This window comes from Danio rerio, chromosome 13 (assembly GCF_049306965.1).
Source record: "Danio rerio strain Tuebingen ecotype United States chromosome 13, GRCz12tu, whole genome shotgun sequence".
Taxonomy (NCBI): domain Eukaryota; kingdom Metazoa; phylum Chordata; class Actinopteri; order Cypriniformes; family Danionidae; genus Danio; species Danio rerio.
The window spans coordinates 33,817,884-33,839,162 of NC_133188.1; the positions used below are offsets into that span (position 1 = coordinate 33,817,884).

General features: G+C 35.0%; 1 protein-coding gene and 1 long non-coding RNA gene across 5 annotated transcripts in view; one reads left to right on the top strand and one right to left on the bottom strand.

Moving 5' to 3' along the window:
* Window positions 1-21,279, top strand: part of zmiz1a (zinc finger, MIZ-type containing 1a) — a 249,761-nt gene that overhangs the window by 102,610 nt on the left and 125,872 nt on the right. The gene's annotated exons all lie outside the window — the stretch shown is intronic.
* Window positions 518-20,613, bottom strand: LOC141377026 (uncharacterized). Its single transcript, XR_012388802.1, has 2 exons — window positions 20,571-20,613; window positions 518-3,694 (listed from the first exon to the last, which is right to left on the bottom strand). It is a non-coding gene; the product is annotated as an uncharacterized lncRNA (long non-coding RNA).

Here is a 21,279-nt window from a genome sequence, read left to right on the forward strand (position 1 = left end):
CGTATTACATCTACCGTGTCTTTTTCATTCTCCAATCAAATGAAAGCAGAGGCGGGGTTTTTGTTGAGGTGACGCTATGTTTTGCTGTGTCCTAATTCGCATACTTATACTACGCCCTAAAGGTATGTACTTTTTTGTGAAGGAAAAGTATGTATTTTTGAGTGTGTAACAGAAGAGTATGCAAGCTTTGGGACATACTACTTGCTCGTTAACAAATCATTGTGTTGCTTAGTCATGAGCCCTGTCAATCATCCACACATCATCCACATTTCCTTCATATTTAATTTCCTACCTTATTGGAGAAGCAGCAGCAGGATAATATGCCATTTATAAGGCTTTCATTCAGAGAAATCTCCTCAGGTCTATGGATATTTATTCATTCAGACGTTATTGTCCAAACACATGTTTATAAAAGTTCAGTATTGTTGTTGCAAATTAAATGTAACATTTAACATTTATATAATATTTAAATATTTTCCACTTAGATATTAATTAACAAGATATTAATTAACAGTCATTTTACCAGAATTAGTAAACCATCCGGGAACCTTTGGCATACTTTTTTTCAACACACTGCGATTTGGGACATACTAATTCTATTATCATATTCTATTAAGGACGGATGGTATGTGAATTGGGATGCAGCATTTTTTTAAAGTTATACAGAGCTGTATGACTTTATAAATCTTGAATATCACAATATTATGAAATATTACAATTATTACAATATCGACAGCAGTGCTCTTGCACAATACGCAGCTGATTCAGTCATTGCCTAGTGTCATAACAAAAGTGCTTTTTCTTTTCTTGTCAACAAAAAGGCTGTGTGGTGCGCCTTGCGTTTTGGAACATAACAGCACATTCGGTGTGATCGGCCACTAAGGAATTTAATTTCCCCAATAGATAAGAAACAGAAACAGTGAAGTAGACAATTTGCTCTGCCTTATGTACATTAAATTACTTCAAAGAATAAAATGTTTTTGATTAACATGTATTTAACAACTATTCTAATATTAATACACCATTCAGTAAATGCAAGTTTTATTTACACAAGGACTGTATGGAACCTTACCATCTGCTTTGATATGTGACAGGCAATTATTTTATTGAACTGACAGATTATGAATCGTTTAGTTATTTAATTAGACACAAGGACAAGAAATCAGTGTATATACAACAATCAAATAATTCCATGGCTAATTAATTGCTGCATGCATTATAAAAGCCTCACATAATGCTCTTGAAGGCTAAGATAAAAGATTAATTTTATTAAAACGGTCTGTCTTCAACCTTCGTTGCAGTTATTCAGTGTTTCATTCTGTTCTGTTTTGCTCCCACCTTCACAAAAACGGGGGTATTTCCGATAGTGGTGGGTTTCAGTGAGAGCAGGTCAGAAGTGGGTGGACCTCTGTGAAAGTATATGTGTTTGTGGGGGAATAATGGAGCCATTCTTCAGCTCAATAGAAGCCGCTGTACACTGGCGTGTGGTGGACCTGCCAAAGGCACTGGGGTCTCCTTAAAATAGCTCCAATCCTCAACTGTCAGAAGCAAAGCTGAGACTGCTTACCGAACACTGGCCATTTGACCAAGAGCATCAAAGACATCTTTATGAAGTCCTTGAGATTTTATTTTCTTCCGCCAGAAAAACATCCAACTGTAATCATGTTTTAATTTTGATCTAATATTAAAACGTGGCAGCCTTTCAGCATTTGCTCAGGAATAAATTTCCGTATCATACCACAAAGCCACAAATCTGTGTGCATGCATGGATTCGGAGAGCTAGCAGGTTGTCCATCAGGATGTTTGTTTAACAATGATTCAAAAGATCGCTTAGTTTGACTGTGCGGTCAGGGTTATTTTTGCTATCATCAGAGTGATTTCATGGTAAGTCACATGTTTGACATGCAGGCTTCATAATTACAATGATTACTTTTACCGCTTTCTGCTCTCCTGTACAGTAGCTGAAAGAGACAGAGCAGAAAGACTTTAAATGTAACCTTTGTCTGCTCACGAGTAACACCAGCGAACTATACTAACATTTTGATGATTTTTGTTGTTGTTGTTTTTGTTATTAATTTGTTCATCAAAACAGAACAAAACACTTTCAAATGACAATTTAAAAAAACAAAAAAAGTCACCAGATACACTCTTGTTTACATTCATACGTAAGTATTTATATTTGATCACTTCCTGGCATTCAATGTTCTGTTAAGGATTACCTATCTCACCAGTTTGGAATCAAAAATCTCCTGTGGGGGATGCCAGATGCATATAAATAAAAGCAACACAAACATTTAATCTCTTTTCAACCATGTATCAGATTGTTTTACATTTTTAGATGTACAAAATATGCAATCAAAACAGTTTATGCGGCCTCTCCCCGGTTTTGATTGTCACAACTGGTGGAAATAATAAAATTACACCATTTAAAAAATAATTTTCAAAAAGTTTTTTTCACAATTAAGTATAATAATAGTTATTTATGGTTCTCCAAAGATCCTTTTAGTGAACAGTTCCTAAAAGAACTAATTTTGTCTTGAGGCTGGTTTATACTTCTGCGTTGTGTGATCAGTGTGACCCACGGTGATTGCCTTGCATGTAGTTGTGCATTTATACTTCTGAGTGCCTCTGAAACACTAGCTGGCAGGGGGATTTTATGTTCCTCTGTGTTGTTTCGTCACAGGTGTTTTATTTTTCTGAATCATACCATAATGTAAAAGTAGATAAATTTGCTCATTCTGAAGCGGCAACCGGCAGACGTGAAACAACTTTAATCATAAAGTAAACACAAATGTTTCCAACTGGAGCTCCTTCATGGGACTCGACACTTGTAAACACTCGCTCGAACGGGTTTGTGTGGCTCTCGGCTCCACTCACACTTGTTACCACCAAGCCGACCAATCACAGAGCTTGTGCTACATGTTGCGCGACTTGCAGTTAAATTTTTTAAGATGTGTACGTTGGTGTCAGCCACAGTGAGGGGAATGCGACTCTGCGTTCGACCATATGCATTCACTCGACACAGAAGTATAAATCAGCTTTTAGTACAAAGAAATGTGAATCCACTAAATTCCATTTTTTTTTCAGTTCAATTCACCTTTATTTCTAGAGCGCTTTTACAATGAAGATTGTGTCAAAGCAGCTTCACATTTAAGTTCTGTTCAGTTTAGCTCAGTTTAGTGTGGTTTAATAATCACTATTGAGAGTCCAAACAATAAAGAGCAAATCCTTCAATGCGCAGCTCTACAGGTCCTGAACCATGCAAGCCAGTGGCGACAGCGGCGAGGAAAAAACTTAAACAATTCTCGAAAGTGAAGGATTAAACAAAAACAACAAAAAAAAACAGAGAAACCAGGCTCAGTTGGGCACAACCATTTCTCCTATGGCCAAACATGTTGTGCAGAGCTGCAGTTTAGGCGCTGGAGAAGCTGGACGTCAGTGAGACTCGTCTGTCCCTGGAGCATCACAGGAATCAGTCTCATGCTCTCCACTCCTCCATGACCACCACAGCAGCTGCTCAGGATATGGCTTGGTCCAGGATTATGGAAACCTTGAGATCATCTCAACGCTGGTCTTAGATCATGTCACTGTCGCTGCATAGTCCCTGAGGGCCTCAGGATGAGTGTTCCCAGGTGGAAAAAGAGAATTACCTTAGTACACTAGAAAAGTTATTGATATGAAAGTATAATACTAGCTATCAAATATAGTAATAGTATTGATATGAAAGATTCTTTGTGGAACCATTAATGCCAAGAACCTGTGCATACATTTACTACTGTATTACATTGTTTTATTCCCGCAGTCTAGTTTTACCAAGTTTTCTTTTGTCTGAGAAACACAGTGTGAATTATTTACATTTGTCCATACATTTGAAAAAAATTGATCATAGTTTAGGTTGAACCCTATATGTTTTTAGATATCATATTTTATCTTCTAAAAGGGGAGTAAGTCATACAAATTTGTAACAAAATCATTTTGGGGGGAACTATAAAATTTGAGAAATATTGGTTGGGATTTTTGCAGTCTAGATAGCACATTGTTTATTTACTTAAGCTTTTTGTATTTGCCTAGCATATTAAACGATGCTTAAATATTACTACTCACAACAGTTGGTAAGCTCTAAAAATGTGATTTTTTTTTTTTATTGATTGTGACAACAAAACTAATTATATGTAGACGTCTATTGGAATTGGCTGTATAACTATACAGTATGTGCGGACGCACTTACTTTTCAAATATCTGGATTGTGATTGAGTGATAGTCTGAGTGAAGCGTGCCAGATTACTGTAGTCTGTCATGTTATCTAGAACTAAGCAGAAGATGAGGAATCCAGCATTCAAACCGCATTCAGTACAGATTTTATTTTGTTGTGCTTGTGCCATTGTTACCTGATTTGCATAAGTAGCACAACATAAAAACAGAACAATTGTGTACTATCATTGTGTGCAGTCTCTGTTTGTCGTTAACCTGCTGGCAAAGTTGATGTGACAGTGGTGTGACCATGTTAACTGTATAATAAAGTCTGCTGTAGCAATTTGAGCAACAAATGAATTCCTGGCGTTGCCATCAGTGTTACGGACACCTTGCATGCTTCACCCTTTGCTCAGGTGAGTTTAATCAATGGCCGAATGGTTCATAAATAACATGCTTGGTTTCTCAGACTTAAAGTTCGGTCTTTGCGAGCTCCTGTCATGGCACCTCTTGTGTACTTTTAACCTTGCTCGTACAGACAGATGAGCACTAGAATTGACCATCCAAAGGGGATTGAAGAGAGCTGAGACAAATAACATTAGAGGGCAAAAACAGATCAGAGGAGGTTGAGTTTTCTGGATGGAGTCTCACAGGTCTGTCCAGCCAATCTCATTTGCGATAAATCATGATTTGAGATAAATCTAGGCATAAAGAGAATCTGGGCTGGGTAAGGGTACACATATTCATAGCTAAAAGTAGTTATTTGGTTTGATTGCACTTTAGTTGTATAGATCTTTGTTTTCATACATCAGTATCGGTTGTTAAATATAAAGATCCATCTGTTAGTCTGTTCTGTAACTATAAAACTATAGGACACAGGTGTCAAAGCCAGTTTCTGGAGGGCCGGAGCTCTGCACAGTTTAGTTCCAATCCTAATTAAAAACACCTGATCAAACTAATTGAGTGCTTTAGGCTTGTTCGATACCTACAGATAGGTGTGTTGAAGCAGGACTGGAACTAAACTCTGTAGGGCTTAGGCCCTCCAGGAATAGACTTTAACACCCCTGCTATCGGGCAAGGAATTTTTTTCATGCACATAAAGTCGGCTCTGCAATCAACTAAATTTCCAGCCCCTGTTTTCGGATAGAGCAGCAGTTAATACATAAAGCCCTAGTTAACTGACAAGTTAGTTACTGACTACTACTACTGAGGCAATAGTTGTAGACACTTTATTTAGCACAATTCTGAAATCATAGATGCAATTCGACAACTGTTTGTGTCACTTCTCAGTGATCTATGGATCCGTGTTGCTGCTATATCTGAAAGTATGTAAAAATACCGCCATTCATAATATGGATTTATTAATGTACTACATAACTTTAGTTAAATGTTTGATACAAGTCCTCTTGTGAGATGATTTGGTAGTTTTGTGATTACTAGTAACATTGAATCAATTAAATCAGTTAAATCCACTCTTATTTTGTGGCATATTTGCATTTTGCATGGGACTGATCACAGAGTTTTGCTTCTCTGACAAGATGTGTGTGACAATCACAGCTTTTACTAAATCACTATTTTGATTTCATTTAATTTTATCGTAAAACCCCACAAGAAGCTTTGTTTGAATACTTTTAATTAGAACAAGGTTCATTTTTTCATATCCTGTCCATTTTATCTGGAAATTCAGGTTATAAATGCTGTTTTGATGCTTTTTTTATATGGCTCATCAGTTTCAGTGGCAACAGAGAACTAGTCAAAGTGATGATCTTTCCTCATTACTACTAGTTATATAACAACATACAAATGAATGAATATCTCAAGTGTTATGTGATCACTCAATCTGTTTACACTGTGAATAGAGCTTTCAAACTTTACTTGTTTCTGTTTTTAAGCTTTATATTTACCTCTGATAAGTCTTTCAGTGTCCACAGCATATTGGTTCACTCGAGAAAACATTTCCTTAAGTCACTTAGATGAACCTTTTGAATGAACAAGTCACTTGCTCACTTTCAGCTTTGTCCCTGATTTATCAAGCGTCACCACAATGGAATTAACCACCTATTACTTTGGCATATGCTTTATGGATTGGATGTCCTTTCACCAACAAATAAATTTCATTAAAATGCATTTGATTGTTGCTTAAATTCAATTGTTTTCTCATGCTGCATCACTAGCTGTTAAAAAGTAGCTTGATAATGTAAACACTTTTGTTTTGAACCCAAACCAGTTACTATTATGCCACCGAAGAGTGAAGTTTGTGGTTTCGCTACCTTTTGTAGCTTCTGTCCAAATAATCCCAATCCTCACGGTGACCTATCAACGTCTTGAATAAAGACTTTGTTGACTGACCCTCCAACCGTAAGACATGTAATGCGTCTGTAGTTCACCTCTGGCCCTGTTCGTGATTTACAGCCCTGTTCCAGTCCAAACTGTAAATATTCATGTCCTTGGAGCAGGCCGAGACATGATCTCATTCGCTTCTGCCAGGGCATCTCGTGTAGGCACAGGCTCGGCAGATGTAAATCGCTGTTTACTTCATTACATCATTAGCTGAGTTTCCCTGGGCCCTGGAGAAATGAGGTGAAACACGCTGTTTACTGTATGCCCTCCGTGCCCTATTGAGCTGGAGAACCCCGCTTATTTCCTTCCTCTATTTGCGGAGGAGATTGTTTGGAGATTCCGTTGAATTTCTTGGACAAATTGAACTTGCGCGCGCATCTAAATTATAGAACAGTTGCCAGTTTAGAAAGCATTTTCTTGCGTTTATCATATCATCGCACCTTTGTGTATTGGCTCTTCAGTGATTTCCGGGTGAATGGATTTCAACAGGGACAGAAAGATGGCAGATATCATTGAAAGTTTTGTTCAAAACCGTTTGGCACAATAGCGCTCCAAGGTAAAGTGCTAAAAGAGAAGCTCTTGTTTATGAAAGGGGTGTGTAGAGCTTAGAGCAGGTGCAGAAGTAGATCATGCTTACAGTATAATGGCTTTATTGTGGACTGCTTCCTACCACCTTGTTTGCTCTGATGAGGTGTGTTACATTTGATGCATTTCTGTGTTTGTTTTGGGAATCTGATAAATATTGAAGAACGTGCTGTAAAAGTAAAGGAATTAATGATTAACGTGTTTTTCGCTTAGACAACTTTCAGTTATGGTTGTCTTTCAACATGAGGAAATCATGATAATGCTGTATTTGTGTTACATGTGTATATATATATATATGTATGTACACACACATTATATACACACACACACATTATACACATTAGTCAAAGGTTTGGGATCAGTTTTTTTTTTTAATTATTCATTTTTTTTATGATTTAAAAAAATTATTTTGTTCATCAAGGTGGCATTTATTAAATGTAAAAAAGTGTTAACTTGTTAAATACTTATTTATTAAATATTTATTTATTACTTATTGTATGTAGTTTCAAATAATAATAATAACAACAACAACAACAACAACAACAATAAATTATATTAGAGTGATTTCTGAAGCATTAAGTGACTATGACGAATGGAGTAATGAAGCTGAAAATGAATCTATAAAATCACTGGAATAAATAATTAAATTACATAACATAACTAAATTATTAATATCATAACATATTTAGGTACATAACTAAATATGAAGTGCTAAATCCGGTGAAACATGAACGCTCCTTTACCTTCAGACACTAGCGGAGCTTGGGGGATCACTGACAGGTGGAGATTCAGGTGCGGGGAATAAAGGGTTAAATTTAAATTTCACTACAAGACCACACTATAGCCAACTTAAGGCCGTACTTAGTGCTGTGTTTGTTCCTGTCATTTTTTTGATGATTGATACAATAATCGACACTGCAACGTGAGATTCGCCCGCTGTTTGCTATTAAAGGAAGGTGCAGCAAAGACTATTATCTATAGGACTGTTTCAGATTTTGACAAGAACTTTATCAGTACCTATAAGGACTAGTTTCTTCTTCCTCCGGATCATAAGATGTACGTGTCATTAAAATTGTCTCGTTTTCTGTAGTTTGCAAAATATGTGTTTAATTGTGTGTTGTAATATGTAATCGCTCCACACGGCTTGCAATCACGTATCTATTATAGATCAGGGCTTGCACTGTATCTCTCAGGTTAAATCTTTATGGCACTGTTCACATATTGTGTCCAAAACCACAAAAAAAAACGGGACGAGTGCTTCTTCCTTTACCGATTTAAATGCGTTTCTGAACTCGCCATCCTCTCTGCCATTTGTAATTGCTATGGCATATCAGCCTCTTGTTAGAGACCCTCAAAACCAAGATATGACCTTTTTAATGTATAATAGGGGCTCTTTAATATTTTAATAATAATTTGTTATGTTATGTTGTTATATTATATTATATTATATTATATTATTACTAGATTTAATGCACTAGCATAATAACATCGTTTTGTTGGTAACAAAAAAATAAAAATAATTATAAAAAAGGAGAAAAATGTTATATATTTTGAACTTAAATTCTGGTATCAAAAGCACTTGCATAGGGGTCATAAAAGAGTCTCTACATCTTATGGATGTTTTGAACCTTTGGAAAACAACAAGCATACAAAAGAAAGCCTCTCAGAATCCCAGTAGCATGTGTATAAGTGTGTGTATCTGAAGTACACGCTCTGTTCAAAAGCCTCTCATTAGGAGCACAGGAAGCTTGTCAGTGTGCTGGTTAAGTGTTGGTGTGAGTAGGACCAGTGCAGCCTCTTGTACTCACTCGATTACGCACCTAATCAAATCACCTGCTTGTTTATATGCTCACTACTGCTGTGTCAGAAAAGCAGCTTTGCTTCATTCATGCTGCCCGTTTTCCTCAGAGGACTTCCAAACAATATCCAGAACAAGCCCAGGAATCTGCGCTTTCCTCCCAAAGGCAGGCTGCTGCATTTGGATTCTTTTTTTCCCTCTTTTTTTTTGTAGCAGGACTGTAAATCCACATGCACCGAAACATGCTCAAACTGTTTTCCGCGTGCTTTAGGAATCCTCTCATGTTCTGAAGCAGCGATTGATTTGTTTAGAGCATCATAATCACCCTGCGAGTGGAGGGAGCTGACTTACATTTTCCGCTCTGTTATACTTGCGTTATTGGAGTGTGGCTTTCCTGAATGCGCTGGCGGAGAGTTTGTGGATATTGCATTACAACAATATTGTCTCTGTATGCGCTTAGTTGTTCGACGAGAGACAGACTACAAATGGCCGGGTTGCTGCTTGTTTAAATGCTCCCAAGCATTGCTAATGCCTGGATTATCTCCTAGAGAAATGATTTAGTGAAAATAATGGCTTCACAATGGGCCCACTGCTGCAGATATACACACACCAACCCAATAACCAGACCTCTGAGAGAGTGAATTGGCTGTGCCAGTAATATTGGCCTATTTTTTTTTTTTTTAAAGGAGAGAGATAATTGTAAGAATAAATTTATTGCAAGCAATGCAATGATTTATTAATTTGTTCTAAAGTACTGCTATGTCAAATTACCCAAAAATACATGTTTTCTCACTATCAGTATAGTGCTGGCTGTGTTTTTGTGCTAGTATCATAGCCTTTTGTGGATAAATTAATATGACACTATATTAAGGATTGATTCATTTTATTATTGATTAAAAAAAAAGAACTGACTTCATTTTGATTTATTTTTGGTCCTTATTGGTAGATGACATGTACACTATTGTATGTAGACATATACCAATATTCCGACTGGTCTCTCACAATTCGGTTACGATTATCATGCCCTCAATTTGGTTCAATCCGATATCTCAGTGCATCATGGTACATTGACGATGCTTTCCATACACACATTTATATTTATTATTATTTATATATTTGAACATTTTTAGAACTGCAGTCACACATTTTAGAGACTGTCTAAGCTTGAGGCACACAGGGCCAATAAAGTGTTTAGTCTTTTAAAAACACTGCTGTAAAACATTGAGCCACTAAGTATTGTTCTTATGATGTTTTCCTCCAGGAGGAAAATGCGAGTTACTTCCAAACACTTCAGATATAGTCTGTGTTAGTAAATGGAAGACTATTGATGAAATGTATCATAACACTGTATAACAACACTTCAGATGACTGTTCTACAGTCCACATCTAATCAATCTGTCAGATTCTGCAGTGCATTACAACTCTAAAGAACATTATAAATGATAAATGATCTTAAATAAAACAAATGCATTAATAGAGATGGTTTACAAGTATATAACTTTACTCACATGGGAAACGGGGGTCATGTGAATGGTTTGTGAGCACAATTAAGTGCACACAGCATCCCATATCATCTGATAACTGTAGGAAATAATCCCAAAAGGCAACTGACTGTATAAAGCCACATAAAACAAAACAAAACAAAAAATATGATGAATATGATGAATATGCCGTAATCAGTGGCTAATCTTTCAAGCTCAGCCAGCGAGAGCGTCAAAATTCGCTGCATTATTTTCATATTTAAAGGAGCCATTGCAGCATACAGTATAAGCAAATCACTTACATTCCTGCATTAAAATGTGCTTTCTACTGTGAAAATGTTTTGCACTTTTATCGAATAAATTTAACTAAGAAGTATCATGTTGTTGCTGTGGCTTTGCTCCACTTATCCAATGTGTCCATATGTCTGAAATATTCTAAAGCAGCAATACTGTTTTGTACTGTCGTTAGCTAGCATAAAAAAACAAACATCTATAACATCACATCAGTAACTCATAAGTAAGTTTTTTTTTTTTTTTTCCCTGTAAGAAAACATTGTAAATAATTGGAAAACCAGCAACCACGATAATCAAAAAATTGGGAACAACTGTGGCTGGAACCAAAGTTCACTGGACTGTGTTCTCTGGAATCCTCTCAAGCGGTGGATTTCTACATTCCGATTACTTGCCGCCAAACTACGTCATAGCTCATCACCATAAAATTGACTTAGGCCCAATACCAATTCTAATTTTGCCATAGCCCTTACAACCAAGGGTTAAGGGGAAGGGCTTCAAAATTTACCCCTAAGAATTGGGACAGAACTACAGCACATGCACACGTCATCGCGATCTCATGCTTCCTATGAGATCTCCGATCGTGACTGCTTTAGTTATTCCAGTTGTGCTACTTTTTGGTATTTATCTTCAAGACATCATTGAAGGCATATATTATGTTATCATAACTATGTAATGTGGCAATAAGGTTGTATCTGTACTGTGTACCACACAGTGGCCATATTCTTCTATGCAAACACACGAAAACAGCATTAACATTATAGCAGACACCGGAAAAAGCCCATTCTTAGCCTCTAGACTTTTCTGACATTGTATTCAAGTGTCATCGAGTGTCAGAATGTTGTGGGACTAATATACAGGAGTTATTATTAGTGATTATAGATACCGAAATGTAGCTTTTTTTGCGTTTTAAAAAAAAGCATTATGGTAAAACACGAACGCATTTATGAATATGTTAAAACATGTGCTTGTTTGTTGTAAAAGTTTGTGATATTGACAACAATTACTAATTTGTTGTTCTCCTGACTTCCGGGTTCAGCAATACTGCCATTGTGGCAGGTGTATTCTGGGAAATTTTCTTACCCCTTGGTTTCGAGTGTCATCCTGAAAAATCTTCTTTTGAAGGGCTGTTCAAGCTAAAGAGAATTGGGACATCCCTAACCCTTGGCGTGAACACACAAAACGAGGGGTAGGAGTAAGGGGTAGGTCTAAGGGGTGGAATTGGGATTAGGCCTTAATGTCAAGTCTCCTCAACACCCACACAGGTGAAGACGCGCCGCTCCTCACCACTTATCAGCGCTGGCTCCCTTTGAAGATGTATGACTTTGGGCTACTTTGACGCTCTCGCCACCTTCGGCTACTTCTGCTTCTTCACAAACTAAATCCTTTGCTTTTACTAAGCGAGTCACATACTTAATTCCAGCTAAAACATCATTGAAACAACAGTTACAGTATTATCATACACAATAAATATTGCACAACCCTACTCCTAAACCTTTTTGTACTCAGACCACCTGATGCTCAATCCGGAAATAGCCAAAATGAAGTTTGGAACGTTATCTTTTTTTTCCGTTTCCTCAAAGAAGTGCGAAGCTCATCAGAAACATTGTCATAACTTCACCCGGCTCATTGTCTCTGGTCGTAGCTCTTCCACCCCCTCTCCGTGTTTACACCGAGCCCCTCCGCTTGCCTCAGGATCAGATATGACATCATTTCAGCACAGCTGCGGGCCGCATACGAGGCGTGGAGAGCGAACAATTGACCGGGGGATGCAGGAAGAGCCCACTGACCTGATTGCTCAGCTGGCCGAGCGACTGGGAAGGAAGGCCCAAGGCGGAGCTGTGGATGTGAGGAGGGGTGATGGTGGTGGACACTGGCCCCTATCATCCTCCCCTCCCCCTGGATGCTGTTCTCCTGCCTGCCTGCCTTTTAGAGCCAAAGCAGATTTGTACATGAAAAATGATCTGCAATCTCTGTGGCTGTATCAGCTTCCAGATATAGACGCTCCTGATAGGCCAAATCCCCTTTAAAGAGGGCTTTATCCCGCTCATGGAGAACTGTGCATTCTTTTATCTCTGCACCTCAGTATGTTGGAAATGTGTGGTACATTTTGACCAATCTGTCCCGATCGGCTTGTGTTTAGTTAGCATGGTAGTGCTTAGCGAGAAAGGTTGTTGTTGAAATGTTCGCGTAATCTACGTTGCATTGATCAATCTTAATTATTAGATGCACAGCTGCTGCCTGAATGTGAATCAGATGGATGTTTCATCTATGTTTAGATAGACAGCAGGAGAGGGCACAATGCATATGACCTACCACATGTTCATTTCCATATAAAGAAAGAAGACGCCAGCGTACGATTACTTGGGTATGAGAAACACTTCTCTGGAGGTTATGGAGTCTATTCTTTTATAATTGCTTTTCGTTTGATAAAATATTGTGGATTATTATAATTGTTAATATTTTAATTTGTCTGGTATTTTTATTATAATAATATACAATAAACAATATATATATATATATATATATATATATATATATATATATATATATATATATATATATATATATATAATTTTCTTTTAAAAAAATTAATAAAAATATAATTTTAATACATTAAACTTAATATTTTATCGTTTCTTATATTTTTTTGTAAAAAAAAACTACAAAAATAATGATACAATTATAAAGTTTTGCTTTTTTATAGTATTATATTTATAGATAAATTTAATGAATCAATAATAATAATAGTAATAATACAAATTATTATTATTATTATTAGCATTATTAGCGTTATTATTGTTATTGTTATTATTAGTGTTACTATTATTTTATTATTATTTGTAATAGTAGTAGTAATATTATTACTATTAATAGAAATATTAATATTTTTAATCACAATAACAACGTATATTTTTCAAAAATATCTTTAAACGTCATTTTAAAACGATTAAAAAATTTTCTTAACAACATTGTTTTGAATAATTTTCAACTTTGTTTATTTCTACATTAAAAGTCAGTGAGTTCCAGGACAACACTAACCCTAATTAACAATTCCTCACCCTACCCCACCCCCCAAATGTTTTTATATCAGCTTTTGTTTTGCAGAAAGGCGTACAGATTAACAACAAATGAGAGTAAGTAAATGATGACTCTGTTTTGGATAATCTATCCTCCCGAAAATCCCTAGGGACACTACCCCTGGCTGGAGATTCCTGGAGTAGAGAAATTTATATAACAACCATTGCAAACCTACATTTTATCTGAGGACAGGGAACAAAGGTCTGAAAATAGATGACAAACCAGAGCGCATAAATTCAGCATGGGGCAATCGGGTGCCGTGTATGCGTGTTTGCATTGGGGTTAGAGATTGCGATAGCCCTTTTCTCCTTAAGAGATATGTTTTCAGCACAAGGAGCTGATTCCCGTGAGGCGGGTGATCCTTTTTAATGACAAGGATTCATCTGTTAGCGTCCCTCAGGCCCCACGCAGCTCCCAGCAGCCCACAGTAAATGGGAGTCAGTCTCAGGAGAACACACCTCCTCAGCCCCTCAAGATGCCAAGCGGGAGTTTAATTACTCCTGCGGCCACAAACCACAGCTTACGCACTCGCATTACTACACATGCCTTCATTTGCTGTTGTTTGTAATCATTTAGGGCAATAATAATACACCGTAGATGCCCAAGCTAAAGCAAGGATGAGTTTACAGTGATGCATTTTGTTTTAACATGCCATTTTAACTTAAAAACATTAATGTTTTCATACTGTTATCAATTTCCTGTAGAATTTACAGTAACTTACTGGCAGCAGTTTACTGTAAATCAAGCCTACAGTAAAATACTGTAATGATATTTACAAGGCCATATATCATGCTGTACATGTGTTTACAGAATTGCCCAAAAAAATATGCGCTGCCATAAAATACACCACTTTCATAGACTTTCATTAGGATTCTCAGTCTACATTAAAAAAACAAAAAAAACAAACAAACAAAGGTCATAATTTATTAGAACGTAACATGATTATTATCTTGATGGATAAAGCAAAAACAATAAGTAAAACACATTTTAAAATGCACAAGGTCTACAAATAAATGTAAAATGAAAAAAAGGACTGTAGTGTAGAAGACTGATGTAATGAGCCCGTTTCTAATATTGGGCTTTTTGGTGGGTTTTAAACAAACATTTACATACATACATACATACATACATACATACATATATATATATATATATATATATATATATATATATATATATATATATATATATATATATATACATATTCATTTATTTTATTTAGAATAGAATAATAATTAGATAATGGTAATAATACTTTTATTTATAATAAATATTTTATTTTAAAGTATTTGTTATAAATATATAATAATATATTTATAATTTTATACATTTATAAATATATGGGCCGTGGCTTGATGTGGGCGAGGCTTGGGGCTTAGGGGCAGGCCATAAATTCTCACTCCAAGCTAAAACCAAAAGTTTCCAGCCCTGGTCATGGTGAAACGATATTTGGACTTAACCATGCCAACCTTGCCAAGTGCTGCAAAACTATAGCTGCTATAGTTTTACTGCAATTTAAAAAAAAAATTAAATTACATCTTAATATATATATATAACAACATTGCATTATGAGCAACATGGTGGCTCAGTGGTTAGCTCTGTCACCTCACAGCAAGAAGGTCACTGGTTCAAGTCCCAGCTGGGTCAATTGGCATTTCTGTATGAAGTTTGTCATGTTCTCCCTGTGTTAGCGTGGGTTTCCTCCAGGTGCTCCGGCTTCCCCCACAGTCCAAAGACATTGGTACTGGTGGATCAACATTCACCACATGATCGCTGTCATTGGTGACATTATTTGTAACTTTAGGTGGGGTGTTTGCAAACCTGTGTACTTTTCACTCTTCAGCTGTTTGCATTTCCTGCGGTCACATAAGCTCCCTGTCATCTGACAGCGGAAAACCTTGAGTGATTGACAGCTAATATGAACCAACACAGCGGCAGGGAAGACAGATTCAGCAGGTTTTAGAAAAAAAAAAGAAAATGAAAACAGGTCGCACTACAACCATTATATGCAGTCACACAAATGCTCCCAAATATATTATAAGGTCGCGTAGCGTAAATTTCGGCTGCATAAGTAACCAAAGTGGTCGCAGTTTCGAGCCCTGTGCAGGATGCATTATCTGCCATCTCAGTTTCTTTGAGGTGGCAAAGGCACTTGTCACAAAATGAAAATGTATTGGAATGCTCATGTGATCTGGTCTTGTTGAATCTTGATACGCAATTATCCAAAATAGCCAATCGGGGAGAAAATATTCCAAAAGTAAGTGTTTGGTCCAAACTGAAATGCAACCACAAACCTTTCAAACATAAATGAGGTCTGCAGCATTTCCAAAACTCTCTGTTTTTGATGGTTGAAACTGTGGAGTAACGCTAAAAAACGCTAAAGAACCATAGCATTTGTTTAAAAAATGGATAACCCAATAGTGTAAATGTAGTCTGAGAAAGCAGGAGACCGTGAGGGGGGTTGGGCTGGTTTTTGTGTGAATGGGGGTCGAGCTGAGGGTGCTGGCCTTCAGGGACGAGAAGGGGCTTAGAGACACGACTGTGGATTACTAACTCGACTAAAAGGCTAAACATCTTTTCAGTCGAGTGCTTCTGGTCTTTAAGGTCTATCCCTGCCGCTTTAATGAACTTATTTAGACTGAGTTCAGTTCATCCACTGCTACTTAGAGGAATTAGGCTGCAATTTGTTCTCCGTATATTTGCCCACCGTTTTAAAGGAATGGTTTGTGCAAAAACTGAGAATTCATGTGTGCGTGCTACTGTGATTATAGATGTTAGAGAGATAATCTTCTGTTTGAAGTCAACTGCAGATTACATTACTCCATTGCAGTGTTCCAATTAGCTCATTTAATTTCAATATTTTATGTTAGCTACTAGTGATCCGCCTTATGGGAGAAATGGACTTTAAGTTTTGCCCGATAATAATAGCAAATTGTTCAGACACACAATGTTGGGGAGTTTTGTAGTAAATGAGTTTCCATTTAGTTTCTATAAATTATTTTATTTTATGTTATATTTTATTTTTATTTTCTTTGTTTATTTTATATATATATATATATATATATATATATATATATATATATATATATATATATATATATATATATATATATATATATATATATATATATATATATATATAATCACAATATAATTTATTTATTTATTTTTATTTATTGTTTAATTTTATATTTAATTTTTATTTAATTTACTTATTAATTTATATTTTATTTTACATTATATTTAAATTGTTATTTATTATAATTTTTTATTTTATAAAATTTGTATTTATTTATTTAGTTTTATTAAGTTATTACATTTTATTTAATATTTTATTTTGCATTATATTATGCTTTTATTTTTGTTATTTATTTAATATTTATATTTTTTGATAATTTATTTTTATTTTATTTATTTATTATTTTTATTTAATTTATTTTGTTATGTTTTTATTTTACATTATATTATTTCAATTTTTTGTTTTTATTTTAATTGTTCATTTATATTTAATTTTATTTAACTGTTTTTTTATATTTTATATTATTTATATTATTATATTTATATTAAATACATTTTCAACATACTAAAATATTTAAACAACAGATTTTCTTTTTTGATATATATATCAAAAAGTGTATTATAGGAATTTATATTTATTTATTTAAAGTATTTTTTATAGTATATTTTATGTATAGTATGTAGTATATATTTTTATAATGCCTGGCTTTGTTAGTCTATGTTAGGTCATCAAATATTTTCCCTCTTGTATTGATTTTGTCTGTTTTTGTCTGTGTAATGAAATTGGGTGGGAGCAGAAAAACACTATGCAAAATGCAATCATCTTTCAGAATATCTTCTTGTGCATTAGAAAAAAAAACTGATAATGCACAAAACATATTGAACTAGTCTAGCTTTATGAGTGACCTGCAAACAGTGTATCGATTCTTATATTATATTGATTCCTTGTAATAAAGTTGTATAATAAATATCCTGCTCTCTTCTAGTATAACAATATATATTTTTCCCATCAGTTTTAATCTAAGACCTCACTATTTATCCCATTGATCAAAAATCAGTCCACATGCTTACTTCCTCTTCATGCTGTGTGCTCTGTTAAATGTGCCAAGACCCTACACTAATGTTTGTTAGTTAAATGTACTCCCTGTGAGGTAATGAGTGGCAACCCAATACGTGCTGCATTCTCCTGTTTAATTACCGTTAGTCCACTCGCTGTCGTCTAATGAGGTCATGTCAATATTGAGCCTTAGACTTCCCTCTGCTGTTAGGAGCTTCCAAAGAGATTGCTGCATTATACAGCAGACTGGCCAATGATCCTATTCAGTCTGTTTATTCATTAATTTACTGTTTAAAAGCTGGGTTTTTAACATCAGTTCTACATAAGCAGACATTATGGATTGACTGATTATGGATGGACTTGTATTAAAGTATTTACTGGCTTTTTTTTGCAATAATATAAATGATGATTGTTTATGCTCTGAGAGACAAAAAAGTAAGGTGTCTTTAGAGAGAAGTGTTATCTTTCTTATTTCGCTATGAGGCTAATGTGATATCGGTTTCATTCATACTAAAAGCTAAAGGGCACCACAGAAGTAAAGACATCACATAGAGCTAAGCTGTAGCTAAGAAAGAGGCCTCATCCGAAATCGCCTACTACTCAGTAGGTGCTGCATTTGAATTTGAAATTACTCCACCGTTATAAAAGTACATTCTATACGTTATGAATGCGAGTAGAATGAATAGAACTTGCATGTACTATATCCGCTATTTTGTCATGATGACCTACCCACATCAGTTGCATTGCTTCACTCCCATTCATGAATTAACTCATGGTGCATCATGGGATAGCATAACGTGCATCGAATGCGCACTTCAAAATCAGTAGAAATAGTAGAAGTAGAAATAGTAAGTCATCTGAGTACTTCTTGCATACTGTTTTTTGAATTTTATGAATTCGGACATACTACTCGGCTTGTATACTGTTTTTAGCGTACTATATAGTATGGAAGTATGCAATTTCGGATGCAGCCAGAAATATTATTGCGACAATGTCTTCATCAATATTTTATGTACTGCACTGTGGTCAACCCTCGCTGTTTTGAAAATGCTCAATACATTAATAACTAATAAACTAAACGAATATATTGCACATTGTAAAAAATGCCAAGTTGTAACCCAATGTTGGGCCAAATATGGACGTAGCCAACTTTTATTTAAAGTGTCATTTAAATTGAATTGACAAAATTAACTTGATGTGGGTTAACTAACGCGACGGTGGGTTTGTGTTTGTTATTTGATGCATTGTTAACCAACTTAGCATTTATTGATGTATGAAATACATACATTTTTTTTCTCAATTTACACTCACATTTTTTTTACTGCTCGTTTAAACTACTTATTTAAAATGAGCTAAATCAACACAATTCTTGCTGTTAACATAATTGTTTTATGTTCAATCAATTCTGTCAGGACAACATGAATAAATTGTGTGGAACCAGTTTTAACCAGTGTGTGATATGGCTGAAACCAGGAATGCAACTGGTTTCACTATATTAACCGTGCTTTAATTTGTCATGTTTAATTAATTGTAAAGGCTTCTCAACATCACATTTCTGCACAGAACAAAGCTGCTGCAACTAAAAGTTATGCCAACTGTGAGTGTAAAGTTCCCAGCTTGTACACACCCACTCACACTGGATTAAAGGCTGATTTTAACTAAGGCTGAGGCTATTAAAGGGCTGATATTCAATAGATATTCAAAGAGAAATGGACTATTGTTTGTTTTTATTATTATTTTCTGCTGTATTAATTAGTTACTGAGAAAAAATAAATAACATTTTAAAATATAAGAAGTTTTCATGTGATTTTTCGAAACTAGTAGTGTTTTAAAATTAATAAATGCATAAGAATCATAATAACCACATATAATCAGCTATAATTTAAAACCAAAATCAATAATCGTTGCATCCCTAGTTGAAACCATGGCTGATATCATGCAGTGAATTTAGTAGAAATATGTTAGAACATTTCTTTGTTTGTAAACATGAAAATAAACATGTTGCATCACACATTTATTCAATGCACTGATTTAAAAAAAACAACAACAAATTATCGCAAACTACTTCCAGATTGTAGGGTCTAATTCTATACTGTAGATGTCATCATTATATTTATGGGAAGACTAAATCTTTTCATAGGGAGAGTTTTAACTGTTAAATGAGAAATAGCAAGATATCCCTCATTCCTAGCACTCTTACTCTTCTGATTGTTACACTTGCAATTGAATCCGTCTCTCTTCCTTAGCTCTCTGTCTCCTGCTTTCTCAGTCTGCTTGTCTCTGTGAGAGTGTGTTAGACGTATCTCTTGCTGCAAGCAGGCTCTCGGGGGCCTGCTCTGGGTGGCTGCCGTCTGCATCAAGGGGAATTTCTGCAGACATTGCACAGGCCCTCAGATCATTACCAGGCTCCTTCACTGAGTCTTTGTCCCCCCCCTCATCCTCCTCCTCCTCCTGCTGACACGCGGCGCTCCGTCGATTTGAAAACCAACCACCAAACAGCATCTCCTGACGTAGAGCCATGCAGAGGACAAGCCGACTGTCACTCCTCCGCTCGTCTGTCCCTCCCTACCCTACACGGTGTCGTCTTAAATCTGTTCATCTGTTAACAAAGCATCAGACAGCTTATTATGAAGGTGCGAAAGGCAGAGAGAATCACTCCACATTCCCGCATTGAGACGCTGTTTCAAAAAGACTATTTGAGTGCAAGCTTCTAAATGATAGCTCAAACCTTTTGTTTTCACATATATTGCACTTACAAATTCCATTTTTTTAAAATCTGTCTTATGCTGTTTTGAATTAATATTAAATGTGCAAATTTGTGCATAGTGCACATTTTAAATGAGATGATTTCATGGTTGTAGGGTGTAAGGGAATGTTTAAGGGTAATTTAAATATATAAATTAAAATTTAATTAAATAACAAAAATAAATATTAAGATAAATATTTATTTTTGTTTATTTTAAAATGCATTTTCTATTATTTAATAGTTGTTCATATACAGATATTTGTAATGAAAATAATTGGCAAATTTATTTTTGTTTTATTATGTCTTATCATATATTTATGTAATATTATATTATAGAATTTGTACTATATTGTACACATATTTGTAATATATAGCAAATAATTGTTTATTTTATTATTATATATATTGTATTATATTATATTAGTTTATATTATATATTATATTATACTATGTCATATTGTATTTAATTATATTATATTATGTTGTTATGTTATGTTATGTTATGTTATATCATTTTAAAATGTATTGATATTAAAATCTGTTTATTTCAAATATCTCTATTTTACATACATACAGATGTAAACATTAACATAAAAATATGTAAATAGTATTACCCTGTTGAAAAAAATATAAGTAATTTGGTTTAAGAATTTTAATTTTTATTTAAATAAAATGTATTTCAATATATTGT